Source organism: Coenobita brevimanus, chromosome 104 (assembly GCF_032717465.1).
Source record: "Coenobita brevimanus isolate Jiangsu-jjx chromosome 104, ASM3271746v2, whole genome shotgun sequence".
In the NCBI taxonomy this organism is placed as follows: domain Eukaryota; kingdom Metazoa; phylum Arthropoda; class Malacostraca; order Decapoda; family Coenobitidae; genus Coenobita; species Coenobita brevimanus.
In genome coordinates this window covers 42,336,568-42,357,322 of record NC_137057.1, presented here as the reverse complement: position 1 = coordinate 42,357,322, position 20,755 = coordinate 42,336,568, and positions in this window count along the sequence as shown.

Sequence of the window (20,755 nt, the reverse complement as noted above, 5' to 3'; positions counted from 1 at the left end):
TTCCTCTCAAACACCATAACTTTACTCTTGTTTATGTTTACTTTCAGAGTCTTCTTCCTACACACTGTCCCAAATTCATTCACCAAACCTTGCAACTCCCATTCATCTTCACTCAACAATACTGTATCATCAGCAAACAGCAACACCGGAATCTTCCACATCTTACCCCCATCCATTAGAGCCACCCCCACATCCACTGCCCTATCTTGCACCTCCTTTACAACCCCATCCATGTATATATTAAACAGCCATGGAGACATCACACATCCCTGTTTTAGTCTCACATTTAGATCAAAGAACTCACTCAGCTCACCATCCACTCGCACCGTAGGCCTAGCTCCTTCGTACATGCTCTTCACAGCACTCAACAATTTCCCCGCCACTCCATATATTCTTAATACCATCCACATACCTTGCCTATCTATTCTGTCATAAGCTTTCTCCAAGTCCATGAAGGCCGCATACACTTTCTTTCCCTTCTCTAGATACTTCTCCACTAGACATCTTAGAACAAATATCTGATCTGCACACCCTTTTTCCTTCCTAAATCCCCCTTGTTCTTCTCCAACTAGCTCCTTGATATATATACCTAACCCTATCAATTCGTATTCTACCATATATTTTCCATGTCACACTAAAGGCAAATACCCCTATGATTACCACATACTTCTCTCTCCCCTTTTCCTTTGTATAAAGGAACAATTATACCTGATTTCCAGTCCTCTGGAACCCTTTCCTCTTCCCAAGCCAATCTACACAACTTCCATATCCACCCCACAACAATCTCACCCTCATACCCTAGCATTTCACCACACACTCCATCATTTCCTGGGGCCTTTCCCATCTTGATCTTTTTCATTGCTTGCACTACTTCGACCTTACTGATCTCTTCCTCCCTCCTCTCATCTCTTCTTCTCCCAGCCATTCCCCAACCACTTACACTCGCACTTCTCTCACTCTCTACATTCAACAAATCCTCAAAGTGTTCCTTCCATCTCCTCAATTTCTCTCTCTTCTCCACCAACAGTCTATTATTCCCATCTTTCACTCCCCTACTATTTCCGCTTCACACTCTCTTACTTTCTTTACCTCCTTCCTAAACAATTTCTTACTTTTCTTCCATTTTACTCTCAGGTTCCTCCCAAACTCTTCATGCACTTTCTTTTTACTCACCTTCACCAATCTCTTCACCTCCCTTCTCCTGCTCACATATACCTCTCTCTTCTCTTTCTCATCTTCTCCCCTGCCATTCATTATATGCCTTCTTGTTTTGTTCCACAGCTCGTTTCACCTCATCATTCCACCATGCTGTCCCTTGCACACCCCTGCATCTCCTCCTCACTCCACAAACCACCTCACACGCTGCACCTATCTCTTCCGTGAATATCTGAAGTGTTCAGTTCTATAAATCAACATCGGAAATGAAAATCTACGTTCATATTCAGCATTATACAGCTCAGCATATCCAGCTCAATTTATTCATCTCCACATATTCAGCATATTCAACATAATACAGCTCAGACCTTCAGTATCTCTGAGTGTCCTTAGGGTGGCTCATGGACGGGACCTGTCATGGAAAAATCACATTACTTCAGTACCAAAATACGCTTCCCAGAGATTGGATGTGTTAACCGACATTTTTTTTTTTTTTTTAACACCTGCGTGTGATGTCCATTTTTTCTCCAGGCAGCTCGTGTGTTTGTGTGTGTCAATGGCAGAATGGTGGGGGAGCGGGACTGAACATATCTGGCTCTTCTAAATTGGGTTATCTCAGAGAATTATTATCTCGTCAAGTCACCTTCACAAACTGAATCACTTCAACCTGTTTCTTTTCACAGTAGTGTTTTTTTTTTTTTCTAATGCAAGAAAGAAGGAACCAAAGGCAAGGAGCCCGCCAATTGTTCCCTCAGACAAAAAACAAGATAACAGAGAGCCAAACACACGATCTGTTCATTTCGAGATGCCTGGAAACACTGCGTTTGAAAGACTGGAGATCACAGGCAGCAGGAAATATGGACACAGGGAGGCAGTTCTAGAGATGACCTGCTGCATATGTGAAGGACTGGGAGGAACGATTAACTCTTGCATTAGAGAGTTGGGCAGAAAAGGGATGATTTCTTTTTTTTTTTTTTTTTTTTTTTTGCGAGGAAGAAGGAACCAAAAGCTGAGCCTGCATTAACGTTCCTTCCAAGAAAGAAACAAAAACAATACAAAAGAGAGCCAAATTCAAGATCCATTCATTTCGAGATGCCTGGACACACTGCGTTTGAAAGACTGGAGATCATAAGAAGTAGGAAATACAGACAAAGGGAGACAGTTCCAGAGTTGACCTGCTGCATAAATGAAGGACTTGGAGTAACGGTTAACTCTTGCATTAGAGAGTTGGACAGCAAAAGGATGAGTTTGTTGTTAGACGGGTGCTACGCGCCCGTCGTAGAGGTGGAGGGATGCAACCAGACATTTCAAAGGAGCAGTGACCATTGAAGTAGGGATAGAAAAGAGATAAAGAGGCAACAGTGCGGCGAAGAGACAAAGGTTAAAGGGAGCCAGTAAGAGGAGGAGAGATGATGAGATGAATAGCCTTTGACTCCACCCTATTGAGAAGAGCTGTATGTGGGAAGCCTCCCCACACATGACAGTTGTACTTTAAACAGGGGCGAAAAAAAAAAAAAAACGTGTATAAAGTCAACAACTGTGCAGGAGTAAAGAAGGCACGGAGTCGGCTTAGCATACCCAATCTTTGAGAAGCAGATTTTACAAGAGATGTAATATGATCTTTCCAAGATAAGTCTCGTGTGAATGAAACCCCAAGCATGTTCAAGGATGATGCAGGATTAAGCTGGACATTATTAAACATTATTGGGTACACCTGTGGAAGATTTTGACGGGTTGATATGTGCAAAAACTGAATCTTTGATGCATTAAAAACAACAAGATTATTTTTACTCCAGTCAGAGATACGAGCCAAGTCAGAAATTAGGTGTACCACAGCCTCATCCCTTGTTTGTTGAAGTAATTGCTGAGATGGACGTTGCAGAAACCGGATGGAAAGGTGAAGGGTGGAATCATCAGTGTAAGAGTGGATAGGGTTAGATGTACAGCTTAGAAGATCATTGATGAATAAAATGAAGAGAGTTGGTGATAGGACAGAGCCCTGAGGAACACCACTGTTAATAGATCTAGGAGAAAAACGATGGCCGTCTACAACAGCAGCCACAGAACGACCGGAAAGGAAGCTATAGATGAAGGCACAGATCGAAGGATAGATACCGTAAGAAGGCAGTTTGGAAATTAAAGATTTATGCCAGACTCGATCGAAAGCCTTTGAGATGTCAAGTGCAATGGCAAAACTTTCACCAAAGTCCTGAAAGGAGGATGACCAGGAATCTGAAAGGTAGCTGAGAGATCATCAGTGGAGCGTCCCTGACGAAACCCATACTGATGATCAGAAAGAAGGTTGTAATAGGAAAGATTCTTTAAAAATTTTCTGTTAAGAATAGACTCAAAAACCTTTGAAACACAGGACGTTCAAGCAATTGGACGATAGTCAGAGGGTTGGGAACGGTCACCCTTCTTTGGGACCGGCTGAATGAGAGCAAACTTCCAGCAAGAAGGAAAGGTACAAGTAGAAAGACAAAGGCGAAAGAGTTTACCTAGGCAGGCTTTAAGCACAGAAGCACAGTTCTTGAGGACAACAGGAGGGACCCCATCAGGCTCATATGCCTTGTTAGTATTGAGGCCAGTGATGGCAGAAAATACATCAGCTGAAGAAATTTTAATGTCAGCCATGAAGAAGTCAGAGGGGGGAAGTGAAGAAGGAACAGCACTGGAATCATCTAAGGTGGAACTGGAGGAGAAAGTCTGAGCGAAGAGATCTGCTTTATCAGTAGAAGAAATAGCTACAGAGCCATCAGAGTAGAAAAGAGGAGGGAAGGATGATGACGTAATGTTGTGAGGAAGGTTTTTGGGAAGGTGCCAGAAGGAGCGGGAAGAATTCGAGTTGGAGAGCTGAGAGCATTTAGTATGGATGAAATTATTTTTAGCAGAGCGAAGAACAGACTTAACACGATTCCGGCCAGAAACATAAAAAAGATATGATTCTGGGGTGGGTTGGCTCCGGTACCTTTTATAGGCCCTCTCCTTGTTGCGAACAGCATTAGAACAAGTGTGATTAAACCAAGGCATTCTTGCATTAGTCATGGGATAAGAGAAAGGAATGTATGCTTCCATGCCTGAGAGAATAACCTCCATAATGCGCAAGGCACACTCAGATGACTCCCGGCCATGACAACAATAATCATTCAAAGGAAAATGAAAGAAGCACTGCCTGAGGGCCTTCCAATCAGCAGCTCCAAAGTGCCACAGACGACGTTTCTTTGGAGGGTCCACAAGCCGTGCCGAAGTGATAGGACAGGTTAAAGTAACAAGGTTATGATCGGAGGAGCCCAACGGAGAGAGAAGATTAACAGTGTAAGCAGAAGGATTAGTTGTAAGGAAGAGGTCAAGTATGTTGGAGCTCTCTCCAAGGTGGTCAGGGATATGGGTAGGGTGCTGTACAAGCTGCTCTAGGTCATTAAGGATAGAAATGATGAAGGCTTGTTCACCAGGTGGATCAGTGAAAGGAGAGGAGAGCCAAAGGTGGTGGTGAACATTGAAATCTCCTAGAATGAAGATTTCAGAGAACGGAGAAATGGATAGAATGTGTTCCATGGTAGAAGTAAGATTTTCGAAGAATTTTTGATAGTCAGTAGAATTAGGAAATAAATAAACAGCGCAGATATATTTAGTCACAGAATGACAGGGGAGCGGAAGACAGAGAGTAGAGAATTCAGAAGAATCAAGTTCAGGAACACGAGAGCAAGATAGTTTGTTGCGTATACATACGCAACATCCGCCTTTGGCTTTGAAATGAGTATAGAGAAAGTAGGAGGATACAGAGAAGGGTTTGCTGTCAGTTGCCTCAGGCAGCTGAGTCTCAGTAAGGAAGAGAAGATGAGGTTTAGAGAAGCGGTGTTCAACAGACAGAAAGTTAGAGAAAAGGCCACGAATGTTGCAGAAATGAAGAAGAAGTGAGTCAGACAGTGGATCCAGGCAGCTCAAAGAGTCGTCACCGGGAGAGGGGCGGATGGTTGGAGCATTTATGGTCCCCCCCTGGGGACTCCGAGGCATTGTTGTAGTGCGCCATTTTACTTTTCTTTACTTTTGTAGTGTGTACTGTGCATGTAGTTTGGTGTTGATAGTTAGAGAAACTTGTACTGGAGAACATGCTCTCAGTGTTACTGAAACACTGAAAAAGTTCAGCAAAGGGGGATGGTCAGGATCTTGTCCTGAGGGCTGATGAAACGGGAGCTCCAGCTCTCCCTGTCATCAGCTTTCCATCCACCTTGGGAGTACTGCCCTGCTCGACTGGTGCTACAGTCTACACCTGCTAGATGGGTGCTACGTGTCCCCCATAGTGGTGAAGGGATAGAAGCAGACAGCTGAGAGGAGCAGTGACCATTGAAGTAGTGATAGAAAAAAAGATGAAGATGCAACACTGCGCCGAAGAGACAGAGGTTGAAAGGGGAGCCTCCCCACACGTGAGAGTTGTACTCTACACAAGGGCGAATAAAACCCGTGTATAGAGTCAACAACTGTGCATGAGTAAAGAAGGCACGGAGTCGAATTAGCACACCCAGTTCCATGGAAGAAGATTTCATGAGGGAGGTAATATTTTCTTTGCCAGATAAGTCCCTTGAGAATGAAACCCAAAGTATGTTTAAAGATGACGTAGGATTGAGCTGGATGTTGTTAAAAACTAGAGGGCACTCCTTTGGAAGATTTTGTCTGGTGGATAGATGTAAGAACTGAGTTTTTTGATGCTTAAAAAACAAGGTTATTTTTACCCCAATCAGAGGCATGAGCCAAGTCAGACATTAGGTGTTCCATAGCCTCATCCCTTGTTTGTTGATATAACTGCTGAGATGGATGCTGCAGGAAGTGAATGGAAAGGTGAAGGGTGGAGTCATCAGCGTTTGAATGGATAGGGTTGGATGTCACTGATGAACAGAAAGAGAGTTGGTGATACGACAGAGCCCTGAGGAACACTACTATTGATGCCTCTAGGAGACGAACGATGACCATCTACAACGGCAACTATAGAACGACCAGAAAGGGAGCTAGAGATGCAGGCACAGATAGAAGGATAGGAGCCGTAAGAGGGCAGTTTAGAAATTAATTATTTATGCCAGATTCTATTGAAAGCCTTGAGATGTCAAATGCAATTGCAAAGCTTTCGTCAAAGTCCCGAAAGGAGGATAACCAGGAGTCTGAAAGGTAGGTGAGAAGATCGCCAGTGGAGCGTCCCTAACGGAACCCATACTGACGATCTGAGAGAAGGTTTTGATTGGAAAGACGCTTTGATAGTTTTTTTTTTTTTTTTTTGTTAAAAATAAACTTAAAGACTTTTGAAACACAGGATGTTAACTCAGCTGAGCCATAATTAAACGAATGGGAATGATCACCCTTCTTGGGGACAGGCTGAATGAGAGCAAACTTGAGCAAGAAGGAAAGGTGCAAGTTGACAGACAATGGCGAAAGAGTTTACCAAGGCAGGGTGTAGCACGGATGCACGGTTCTTGAGGACAACAGAAAGAACCCTCGTCAGGAACATATGCATGTGCAAGTTGACAGACAATGGCGAAAGAGTTTACCAAGGCAGGGTGTAGCACGGATGCACGGTTCTTGAGGACAACAGAAAGAACCCTCGTCAGGAACATATGCATCTCTATCCCTCTAATCTCACTCTGTCAATAACCACTGCTTTTCTGAACTATCTCATTGCATCCCAGTACCACTACAGCGTACATGGAACATCCGTTTTTATTGTATTAATTATATATATATATATATATATATATATATATATATATATATATATATATATATATATATATATATATATATACCTAGGCTGCTTCCCCCAAGGAAAGGGAGGTAGCCGAGACAGGACGCCACACTCCCCATTTACTCATCCATTCAAACACATTCATTCGCATCTTAACCCCAAAAGGGAGAACGGACAGATCCTCACCGCGCCACACAGCACAAGGGTCAACTGCACAATGCAATCAGTGACATCCGCAGCAGGGCCCGACAGCAGAACTGGTTTACCCCTGCCACATCATAACAGACCCATCCCCGTACCCGCACCTGACCTGACTAGCTGATCAGACCAAATGCGGGAGAATATCACCTCAGGGCTGCGTCATCACTTACTCATTCACAATTTCTCTCCATTTATTTCTGTCACGCACAGCAACTCTTCCTTGCTCAACAGACATCCATCTCGCATCCAACGCTCTCTTCACACTGTCCATCCATCCTATTCGTGGTCTTCCTCTCAGCCTTACACCTCTCACATCAGATCTAGTTATCTTTTTCACCAATCGTTCATTATCCATTCTCTCCATATGTCCAAACCATTGCAACACCCTCTGCTCAACTCTACCAGCCATCTCCCGAACAACTCCAGTTCCCCTTCGCACTTCATCATTTCGCACCCGATCCATACGCGTCACTCCACACATACTCCTCAGACACCTCATCTCCATTACATTCAAACTTTTCGTCTCTGCTACACCCATATTCCATGTTTCAGCCCCATATAATGCAGTCGGTACCACAACACCCTCATACAGCCTTCTCTTTACATCCATTCTAAGCGAGCGCCATTTAAACACTTTTTTCATTCCTCCCAGCACCTTTCCTACTTCATTTATTCTAAACTTCACTTCTGCATCTATTCTTCCATCCACAGCAACATGTGACCCTAGATATTTAAAAGATATATATATATATATATATATATATATATATATATATATATATATATATATATATATATATATATATATATATATATATATATCTGTTCTGTCCCTAGATAGGTACGACTAATATTGGCGAAGAAAGAAAATCATTCTTACAGTTGCAGCTCTGCATTGCATGGGAAAATTTAATTTCATATTCCTGCTGACAACGTCAATTGGTGGATGTTGCTCCCTATTTCAGATCAGACAGCGAGTAGATGAGGAAGCGAACTGGACGAAGAATGTGCGATTTTTACGAAAACATATAATGAGTAATAATGTGTTTCGAATTAGACTGAAAGATTTGTAATGACAGTGCTGTGAAAAATAAGTCTAGTGTTTGGATTAAAACATTATATATAGTATTTACCAAATTTAACCGCATTACTACCATGACAGTGCTGGTCAGGGATGCTTTCCTGTGGTGGCATCAGTCTATCCCAGTGGCTCCACTGCCAGGTCATTATAACGTCCCTCACCCCCTTTCCTATATTTTGTAGAGGGGATGTTGGATTGCAGGAGGAGTGTACCTTCAGACTGCAGTTTAATGGGTTCACATTCACATTAGCTGGGGGTCACAACAACAACAACAATAATAGTGGTAATAGTAGTAGTAATAGTAGTAGTAGTAGTAGTAGTAGATGCAGGAGTAGGAGAAGGAGTAGCATATGCAATAGTCGTCTTACTGCTGCTGCTGCCGCTACAACTACCACTACTACTACTACTACTACAACAAATACTACTACCACTACTACTACTGCTCCTACTACTACTGTCACTACTACTACCACCACCACTATTACTATTTATCAATCTATTGCCAGACGTCTCAATCCCAGAGGGGGTGGCCACAAGAAAATAACCATGTCGCCTTGCCCTCTGCCATTTTCCTGCCCTCCCTCAACCTCACACCCCCATCTGTCATATGCCTCTCAACTCCATCCTCCGTCTCATCCTCGGCCTCCCCCTGCCTCTAACCCCTTCCAATTCACTCACATACACTCTCCTCGTTAGTCTCTCGCTCTCCATCCTCTCCACATGGCAAAACCACATCAATGTATTTCGTCCTAACGCTTTCTGTCACATCCACATCCACAGCACAACGATGCTTCACTTCCTCATTTGTCAGTCTCTCCACGTAACTCCACATACTCCTCTCAAATACCTCAATTCCACTGCTCTCACTCTTGACTTCTGTCTTTCAAACTAGGTCCAAGCTTCACTTCCATACTTTAGAGTAGGTACCACAATATTATCATGCAGCGACGTTTTTCCTTCCATACTCACTTCCCTATTTCTTATCACTGCTTTCAAAGAGCCAGCAATCTTTCTTGCTTGTTTTACACTTTCAAGCTCTTCATCCTCCCAACTTCCATGCTTACTCATCATACTACCCAAATACTTGAATGCACTCACATTTTCCATTTCCTCATCATCCAGCTTCATTGTATATTCAGTGATTTCAGTTCTCCCGAAGGCGATAACTTACTCTTCCCTGCATTTACCTTTAGATTCCGTTTCCTACACACTCTGCCAAACTCATTCACCGAGTCTAGCAGTTTCCCTTCGTCTTTTCTTAACAACACAGTATCATCTGCAAATAACAGTACACGAAGGATCCAAATGCTGCCCGCTGTCATTAGGGCCGCCCTAACATCCACTGCCTTACCTTGTATCTCTTATAACCCCATCCATATTCAGGTGGAACAACCATGGAGACATCGCACATCCCTGTTTGAATCCAACATTCAGATAGAAAAATTCTCTCAGTTCACCATCCACACGCACTCCAGCCTTAGCACTCTCATACATACTCCTCACGGCATTCATCAACTTCCCATTCTCTCCATATATTCTTAATATTTTCCACATTCCTTGTTCATCTACTCTGTCACATGCTTTCTCCAAATCCATGAAGACCGCATAAAACTTCTTTCTCCAGAAACTTTTTCACCAGAGACCTAATAAAGAATATCTGATCTACACAACCTATTCCCTTCCTAAAACTCTCCTGGTCGTCTCCAACTAATTCCTCAGTTCTTTCCTTAACTCTGTCAATAAGAATAATGTTATACATTTTTCGTATTACACTAGGAAGACAAATGTCCCTGTGATTACCGCACACTTCTTTTTTCGCTTTTCATTTGTATAAGGGAATAACTATACCTGACATCTACTCCTCTGGGGCTCTACCTTCCTCCCATATCCATTATACTACTGTACAATATCTCCCTCATACTTCATCATTTCACCACACACATCATTTTGACTTTCATCATCGCACCACTGCTTTCATCCTAGTGATCTCTTCCTCCCTTCTCACGTCCCTCCTTCTCACAGCCATTACCGGCCACTTATACTCGCATTCCTTGTATTCGCTATGTTAAACAATGCCTTAAAGTGTTCTTTCCATATGCTAACTTTTTCTCCCTTCCCCACCATCAATCTACCATATTTATCTTCCACCCCTTTACAAACTTCTTTATTGCCCTGTCTAACTCTCTTTAAATCCTTCCAGATAATTTTCTTACAATACCTCCACTTTCCGCTCAATTTCCTTCCAAATTCCTCATCCACTCTCTTCTTATTTTCTCTTATTAATATTTTCACCTATTTATTCCTTTCTACATACATCTCTCTCTTCCGTCTCTCATCTTCCTCTGCTTCCCGCCTACTCACTCTATGCTTTCTTCTTTTGTTCCACAGTTTGTCTCACCTCTTCATTCTACCATGCTGTTCCTGGCACCCCCATTCGTCTGTCTTCACCCCACACACCACCTCATATGCTGCACAGACTTTTTCAGTGAATATCTTGTACAAACCTTCCACCTCCCTCATCTGCTCTATTTCATATTATTCCAAGCGCTCATCCACTTCTCTCTTATATTTTGCCTTTTCTCAATCCTCTTACATCCTTTCTACCCTCCTTGTGTGGACTACTTTCACCTGTCCTTCCCTCCTTCTATTCCTCCATTGCAGTTGAACCTTGACTTTCACCATCACCAAGTGGTGGTCAGAAAGTCCACTTCCCTAAGTAGGTTTTGTGCATCCATTACATACCTTCTAATTCTGTCATCCACACACACAAAATCAGTTATTGCCTTCCGTTCATTGAGTTCACCATCCACCCATCTCATCACTCGCCACGTTTACCTGTGGATCATTTTGTGCCTAAAGAGGGTATTGGCTATCACCAGCCCCCTCCCGGCACGAATGTCCACTAGAGCACTGCCATTCTCATCCATTTCTGCAGGCACACCCCACTCACCAACCTTCACATTCCCTACTTTTCCATTCACATCTTCAATTAAAAAAACCACTCATTTCTCTCAAACTTTTATATGCATGCCTCCACATTTGCCCAGAACTCTTCTTTCACTCTACTTGCGCGATCTTTGCTTTCGCGCATAGACAAACACAATCGCCCACGTTTGTATTCCTACTTTCAGATTTACTCACACAATCCTTGAACCAACTCATCAATACTCTCTTTTATTCTCCTTCCATCTGTTACACACATCAATACGTACTCCCTTTTTTACCCCATCATTGTCACCTACTCTCAAGTATACTGTATACCCCATCCAATCTCTCACTTTCTCACATTTTCACCTCCCCATTTAATCTCTTTTTCGTGTGTGTGTGTGTCTGACTCTGGCCATAGGCTGTCACAGTCTGCTCCCAGGGCCCAGTAGTCCACCTACATACCATATACCTCTACATGTCACCACTTCGGCATTAGCACCCACCGTCCATATTGAATGCATGCCCTATAGGGCTGTCTCATACAGGACTGGTGTACTGATATTAGCGGGGATACTTTTACATGTCGGCAGTTCATCTGCTAGATCAGTAAACTCTGATTTTATGAAATTCAAATCCTTAAACTGTTCCCTGCCCCAGCAGGGAATTTGAACTTGGGTCCGATAGAACTGTAAGCCACCTCTCTACCGACTGAGCCTCCGCCTCCCCCAAACCACATATGTCCACTTTTGCATCCTCAGGCACCTGTAAAGTCTCTCTCCCTTTCATCTCATCATTCGCACCCCTTACATTCCATATTGCAATCTGTACCATGTCCTTTGTCCAATCTTTGGTCGTCTTCTTTTCCGGGGAAGGACACTAACCCGCTGCCAACCCACTTGTTGATATGTAGGGAACACTTGTTGGTTGGTTATAAGGTTACCACCCAGCATAATAAATGATTTCCTGGTTTACAGGAAATAATTTTGCTTGTCTAAGTAGGACCACCCTGAAATAGAGTACCACTACACCGAGTGAGTGGATGATGGGCTTCCCCATCATCTACGATACTATTACTAACATTAAAAGCAGCAGCAGTAGCAGCAGCAGCAGCAGCAGCAGCAGCAGCAGCAGCAGCAGCAGTAGTAGTAGTAGTAGTAGTAATAGTAGTAATAATAATAATAATAATAATAATAATAATAATAATTACAGGTGAGAGATATCGAGGTTTCTTGACAGAGTACAAGGCAAGATTAAACGTTGAGAGGAAGTCAAGTAGAAATCAAGGAACTTCTGAAACTATCTTGACTTTATATCTTGATTTTCCGTCTTTGTTCGAATGAAATTTAATGTCATATGTAATTGCAAAAATAAACATTTACTCTCTTAGTATAACGAAAACACGCTTTTGTATAATGAGATTGATGGGGTAGTTACACACACACACACACACACCCACCCACCCACACACACACACACACACACACACACACACACACACACACACACACACACACTACCCACAATACCCTACACATCAATTCATTTGATATTCTGTTCCCAGTTTACCTGACTCTAGTGCCACGACCAAAACAAAACTGGTTCTCTCTCTCTCTCTCTCTCTCTCTCTCTCGCTTGCTCGCTCGCGCGCGCGCACTGTACATATGAATAAATAAACAGTGTGTGTGTATATATATATATATATATATATATATATATATATATATATATATATATATATATATATATATATATATTTGTTCATTTATATTTATATATCATCATCATCATCCTTAACCACTGCAAGACCAATGCTGAACAAAGGCCTCCCAGTCCCCAACCATTTCCACGAATTCCTTGACAGAGCCAAACTCTGTCATGTTTTGCTTGAAAACTTCTTTATCTCATCTCTCCATCTTTTGTCTGGTCTTTTTCTACTACTCTTGCAATCTCTTGAAGCCCAGTCAGTCAGTCTCTTGGTCCATCGGTTATCCGTTATTCTTGATACAGTACATGACCTGCTGACCGCCATATCTGTTTTTTCATAACTTCTATAATGTCTTTGACTTCAGTCTATTTTCTCACCCAAGATTATCTTTTTCTTTCTCATAAAGATACTATTCCACTGCTCGCTGAGAACGATTAGTTGATTTTCCATCGATTTTACCAGTTACCAGGTGTCACAACCGTACGTCATACCTGAGATTATACGTTCATTTGATACTTTTCGTTTCATACGTACTGGCATGCTGCTTTTCATGATATCTTTCGATTCAACTGAAATTCGTCTTTTTCTTTCACTATCATGATCTTTTGTTAGTTATTGCAATTGCCGCAAGTAATTGCTCTTCTCAACTTCTTAGTGAAATTCTTCCCTTTTTTTATAAAAGATGAAAAGAGAACGGAAAATAGTAAATAATGAATAATCCATACACCAGATTACAGGAGTCCTCCATGCACAGAAAATATGTGACAGTTGGACTTCAAAGATGAAAGCTGAAGGTTGGGTGGGAACTCTTCTGTGGAAGCGAGTTCCAAGGAGATGCAGTTCGGGGAATAAAAGAATGTTGATAGGCTGAATTTCTGCAATATGGCAGTGTTACTGTCCAGTCATGAGCTCTGCCAGATGCCCAGGTAGCACGGGGGGAAGAGGTGGCGCAATGGTTGCAACTTCGTCTGAGCATTTGCCATTTAAGTATTTGTAAAACAATGCATGGGAGGCAACATTCCTTCTCACTGTTTGGTGTATTTGGATTAAACATTATTTTTACTCCGCTTTATCTTTAGCCCTACTTTGAGGCTTTCTCTATTTAGGTCATTTAACATTTTTTTTTGCAATGTCTCTGCTGTTTCTGAGATTAGGACAATGCCATCTGCAAATCTTAAATGGTTTTGTTTTTTTCCATCTTTGTTTTCTTCTTTTTTCTCCCAGTTTAGCTGTCTGAAAATACTTTCTAGGCATGCTGTAAATAATTTGGGTAAAATTGTATGCACGCCCGTCTCAATCTTAATTTTTTCTGAGTTCTTATGTAAGTTAACTTTAGCAGTTCCCTCTTTATATTATGTTTTCGAGCAGTTTTACAATGTTATCATTTATGCCTTTTCCCCGCAAGTAGTTTATTCTTGCCATATGCTCCACTGAGTCGAAAGCCTTTTTATATTCAACAAAACCTAAGCACAGTGGTTAATTATATTTTTTAGTTTTCTCAGTTAGCTGACTCACAGCATGTAAATGATTTGCAGTTGAAAACCACCTTCGGAATCCTGCATTCTCACTAGGTCGGTTTTCTTCCAAATTTGTTGTTATTCTGTTCTTAAGGACTTCAGTGTAAAGTTTGTAAATACCTGGTACCGTAATTAGCTAATGGGTCGATAGCTACTGAGATCTACTGAGACGCCTTTTTTGTAAAGCAAACTAAGTATTGTATTACACCATGTTTTGGGAATTATTTTCTTCTTTTAACACTGAGTAAAAAAGTGGGCGAGCCTGCTTTATACTTCTACTCCTGAATCCAGCTGTAAATCTGCTAGTATTCCATCTTCTCCTGGGCCTTCTCTCTTCCCATACGTTGAAGGGAAATGTTTACTTCGTCTGGTGTTAATTCAGGTATTTCACCTGTGTCAACTGAAAAGTTATCTGGTGGTAATATTGTCTTTGATGCATACAGTTCTTTGTAAAACTCAGCTCTCTTCACCATCTTATCCCTGCATTTAATGACTTCATCATTTTGTCTTTTAGTGATATACTGTAATTTGTGGCTTCTAGTGCCATTTTACTTCGGGCCTGTTTCTGAAAATTTCTCTTTTAATTTTTTTGTGGTGGTTTCTTTGGTCTGATTCATGTTTCTTTTTCTTTTTTTCTCCTCTTTCTCTTGTTGACAAGTTTATCGAATGCCACTCTTTTTTTTTCATCTTTCTCCGTTATTACTTTCATCTCCTTTCTTTTTTTCATGGTTTCAAGGGTCATTTTTGAATACTTATTGGTTTTCATTGTATTAGCTTTCCCTCCTACCTCTGCTGCTTCTCTTAGCACTTATGTTATTCTATCATTCAACTCATCAGTGTCACATTCAGCATAACTAAGAGCCAGAAATTTATTCTTTATTTCTAACGGAAAGGTTGCTTTGTTATCGTTTACTTTTATTCTGCATATCTTGTTGTTTTTAATCACCTTCTTTCCTTCGCATCTAGAACTGAATCTAGCTGTGCAACCCAGCATTCTATGGTTACATCCTATACTTACTTTGTTGATAACTGAATTCTATGATGGCGTTATTCTTGTCTACTGTAATATACACATATATCTGTCTATCTATCTTTCTGTCTGTCTGTCTGTCTGTCTGTTTGTCTCTGTCTGTCTGTCTGTCTGTCTCTCTCTCTCTCTCTCTCTCTCTCTCTCTCTCTCTCTCTCTCTCTCTCTCTCTCTATCTATCTGCCTGTCTGTCTGTCTGTCTCTTTACCTGTCTGTCTGCCTGTCTATCTGTCTGTCTGTCTGTCTGTCTGTCTCTCTCTCTCTCTCTCTCTCTCTCTCTCTCTCCATCTATCTATCTATCTATCTATATCTGTCTATCCATCTACAGATCTCTCTATATCACCTTCTGGTTTCCGTATCTCTTAGTAATTTTTACCTTCGCCAAGGAGGTTATGTTTTCACCCCTGTCATTTTGTTTGTTTGTGGCTTGGTAGGTTTGTGAGCAAGATTACACGAAAACTACTGGATGGATTTCCACGAAACTTGGTAGATGAATGGGCCTTGGCCCGGAATACACTCCATTAAATTTTGGTGCGGATCCGGATGAAGGTGCGGATCCAGGATTTTTTTTTTTTTTCACTTTAATATTGCGAGATAAGACGTCGGTGGAGGTATGCGCTCTACTGAGTGTCATTCTAGTTCTTCCTTTTTTTTTAGAATGATGGAGCGAGGGAGTGACTGTTCAGAGAATGACGGAATGAGAGAGATAGATCTATCAACCCCTCTGTCTTTTTAATTCCAGTTTCTTTCTTTTTACCTCCGCCAAGGACGTTATGTTTTCACCCCTTTCCGTTTGTTTGTTAGTTGGTTGGTTGGTTTGTGAGCAAGATTACACAAAAGTACTGGACGGATTTCCACGAGACTTGGTAGAAGAATGGGCCTTGGCCCAGAATACACTGCATTAAATTTTGGTGCAGATCCGTAAATAGATGCGGATCCAGGATTTTTTTTTTTTTTTTTTTTTTTTGTCACTTTCTTAAACATTGCGAGATAGGGCGTTTTTCGACATTTTCGTAAAATTTTCAGGGAATATTGCATGGATCTTGATGAAAAAAATCAGGTGTATTTAGAATGTTGGTATTTACGAATATGTACACCTTGGCACGGATCCATATAGAATTCCTGCTCTAGCGGGTTTAAATATGCTTTTATAGGGGGGAAGTTTTCTTCCATATTGGATTAGACCTGATTGAATTAAAATGAACTGCATGTTGGGCCTTGGCGGAAGAATGCGCTCTACTGAGTGGCATTCTTGTTTTCTTTTCTTTTTTCATTGTTTTGGACACCAGTTGGGTGTCCTTGCTTCATATTTTCACCAATTCAGTTACACTGTGGTAGAGATTGTATTTTGTTTGTTAGGTTTCATTTTTTCAAACACTATTCAGTTTGGTGTCATTCCTTCATTTCTTCACCAGTTTCCATCAACGTGGTAAAATTTTCCTTTGCCAAATAACCTGACACGCCTGCCTCATTTGATAAAATTTAGGTTTTTAAAGGATTTTGCGAGGTCAAAGGTCATCACACACACACACACACACACACACACACACACACACACACACACACACACAATGAAAGACCTCAGTGTTTTCTCCACTAATGGTGCAATTTGTTGTACTGCCTGTTATTTGGAATTTTCTGACATGAGCGACTATAAATTTTTTCTGGTAATGGTCTGCCCATCCATTATTATTCTCTTTATTTTTTCATTGATCACAATGTTTTTCTTTGTCTTTTAACCTGACAGAAAATTTTCACTCTTTCTCTTAATGAAACCTTTTTATTTTCATTTTGTTTTATTTTTATTTTTCATTTTGTATACTCGTAATTATTGGAATTCAAAGCTTGTGGCCTAAATCATCACCATTATCATCTTCATCATCATCATCATCATCATCATCATCATCACAAATATTTCTCTTCATCATCATCATCTTTTTCCACCTCCTTTTCCTCCTCCTCCTCATCCTCCTCATCCTTTTTCCCACTAATGAATGGGTAGGAGGGGTCTTTAGAACACGAACTTACGCCAACGATTGTACATTGCCACCCTGCCGTTCTCTTCCTCCTCGCTTCCTGTGCAATAACCGCCTGAAACCCTTCTGCACATGCCACAGGCATACTATTCACACTTGACTGGTGAAGAGGAAGGTTATAGGTCAGAGTACCCTTGTGTTGAGTGTTCTGTCTTTTGCTTCACTTGTCTTTTATTGTTAATCTTTTTATTTTGTCTCTTTATGGGTTTATTTATAGGTATATACTCTTTTTTTTATTGTCACTCTTGTTCTTTGCCATTATTCTGTCACTGTATCAGTCTTGTTATAACTTGATCACTCTTTCTCACTCTATCACTTTCGTCACCGTCAGCTGTCTTGATCAGTATCTTCAATGTCTCTCTTTATTATCTTATATCAAAAAGTTTCTTTGTACTAGTGCTCACATCGTCACTCTTAACACCTAATTTAACCCAACCCAGTCAAACCTAAGTGCGCGTCCACACGTGCTCTCGAACATATGTTGGCAACATGTTCGGGAACATGTTTGCAACAGTATTTGGACGGATGTATGCAAACATGTTTCAGTGCAGCTTCGAACACTGGTAGCAGAGGTGATGGGATAAGTGTGTCCATAACAAGCAGCTGAGACTTCATCATGATGTTGCCAACATTATCTGGACGCTGCTGTTCCCAATAAGTTTGCAGCTTGTTCGTTACTGTGTTGCTTACATGTTGCCAGCACTTGTTCCAGCACACGTGTGGACGCGCGCTAACCTAACATAACCCAGCCCAGTCTAAGTGCGCGTCCATACGTGTACTCGAACATGTGAAGACAACATAGTTGGCAACATGTTTGGATACATGTATGCAGCAGTATTTAGACTGATGTATGCAATCATGTTACAGTGCAGCTTCGAACCTGCTGACAGCTGAGGTGATGGGATAAGTGTGTCCATACGAGGCAGCTGAGACTTCATCATGATGTTGCCAACATGATCTGGACGCTGCTGTTCCCAGCATGTTTGCATCTTGTTCGTTACTGTGTTGTTTACATGTTGCCAGCACTTGTTCCAGCAGACGTGTGGACGCGCACTAACATTGTTTAACCTAAAATTTGTTTAACCTGTAAATCTTAGACAAAATACACCACATAAGGGTGCAGAGAAAGTGTGAGATTATAGACCATTGAGGAGTACCCATGTGTTAAGAGGTTTGACCTTTGCTTCGCTTTTGCATTACTATTACTCTTTACTGTATTTTTCCCCTTATCACCATCTCTTCTGTTACTCTCGCTCTGGTTCTTAAAACTGTTGCTCTTTTTTTTTCGTATCTTTATGTTCTCTTTATCACACAGTTTGTTACACTCGCTCTTTTTCTTTAAACTCTTGCTCTTTTAGTTCTTTTTATTTATCTCTTATTTTGTTTCTATCATTCATTTCTGTTAGTCTCGCTCCTCTTCTTAATATTCTTGCTCGTTTTGTTAGCTTCCTTTTTCACTTTGCTATCACTCTTTTTAATATCACTGTCTTGCTACCGTCACTCTATCAGTCTTTGCCCTCACGTAATAATTCTTTCTCACTCTCTTTTTAATCAGTCTATTTATGATTTTCTACACATTCCATCTTCACTCGTCACTATGGAGAGAGAGAGAGAGAGAGAGAGAGAGAGAGAGAGGTTTGTAAGAGAGACAGTGTAACGAGTGCAATGTCACCTGCATTAAATCAGAGGATGAAATGAGATAGTGAGTGAGTGAGTAAGTGAGTGAGCGGGTGAGTGAGTGAGTGAGAAAGTGAGCAATTGTGTGACTAAGGGAGGGAATGAGTGAGCAAGGAAAAAAAGTTAGGAAAATGAAGGCAGTGACTGTGAGGAGTGAATGAGGGGTGAGCAAGGATTAATGAAAAGGTAGTGATATTATACAGTACACACACACACACACACACACACACACACACATATATATATATATATATATATATATATATATATATATATATATATATATATATATATATATATATATACGTACTCCTTCATTCCCTAATTCAAGGAAAGATGTCAATATCCATCCAGTTCCAAAGAAAGGAAGTCTCTGACCCCTATGATTGCAGACCAATAGCTGTCATATCTTCTCTTGGTAAAGTAATTGAAAGTTTAATTAATAAGCAAATAGTTGAACATTTTGAATACAACAACTTAATTAGTGATAGACACTACTCGTATGGTTTTCGCCACGAAAGCTCCACCATTGACATACTCAATATCCTGACGCATACCATCCATCAATCACTTGACCAACATGGAAAATCTCATGCAGTAGCCCTTGATATTTCTAAAGCTTTCGACACAGTGTGGCACCGTTCCCTGCTGTCCAAACTCCCTTGCTATGGACTAACGTCTTTTGTTCCTCTGATTTCCACATATCTCAGCGACAAAAATATATAAGCGAAGGTAGATGATGTATATTCCAATTCTGACTCAATGCCGACGTGCCACAGGGATCAGCTCTGGCTCCAAAACTGTTCCTTGTTCATATTAATGATCTTTTATCTGTCACCCACAATTCCATCCATTCATATGCAGATGACTCAAATATTCACGGTTCAATCTCACTCAAACACCCATTTACAAAGTCTAATATCTCTAACTTTTAACTCAGTACAGCCATCTCCATAAATTAAGACTTATCTAAGAGCAGTGAATGGGGACAAAACAACCTTGTCTCATTTAATGGTAGTCTATCTATATACCTAGGCTGCTTCCCCCAAGGAAAGGTAGGTAGCCGAGACAGGACGACACACTCCCCATTTACTCATCCATTCAAACATTCATTCGCATCTTAGCCCCAAAGGGGAGAACGGACAGATCCTCACCGCACCACACCGCACAAGGGTCAACTGCAAAATGCAATCAGTGACATCCGCAGCAGGGCCCGACAGCAGAGCTGGTTTACCCCTGCCACATCATAACAGACCCATCCCTTTACCCGCACCTGACCTGACTAGCTGATCAGACCAAATGCAGGAGAATATCCCCTCAGGGCTGCGTCATCACTTATTCATTCACAATTTCTCTCCATTTATTTCTGTCACGCACAGCCACTCTTCCTTGCTCAACAGACATCCCTCTCACATCCAGCGCTCTCTTCACACTGTCCATCCATCCTATTCGTGGTTTTCCTCTCAGCCTTACACCTCTCACATCAGATCTAGTTATCTTTTTCACCAATCGCTCATTATATATTCTCTCCATATGCCCACACCATCATAACACCCTCTGCTCAACTCTACCAGCCATCTCCCGAACAACTCCAGTTCTCCTTCGCACTTCATCATTTCGCACTCGATCCATACGCGTCACTCCACACATACTCCTCAGACACCTCATCTCCATTACATTCAAACTTTTCCTCTCTG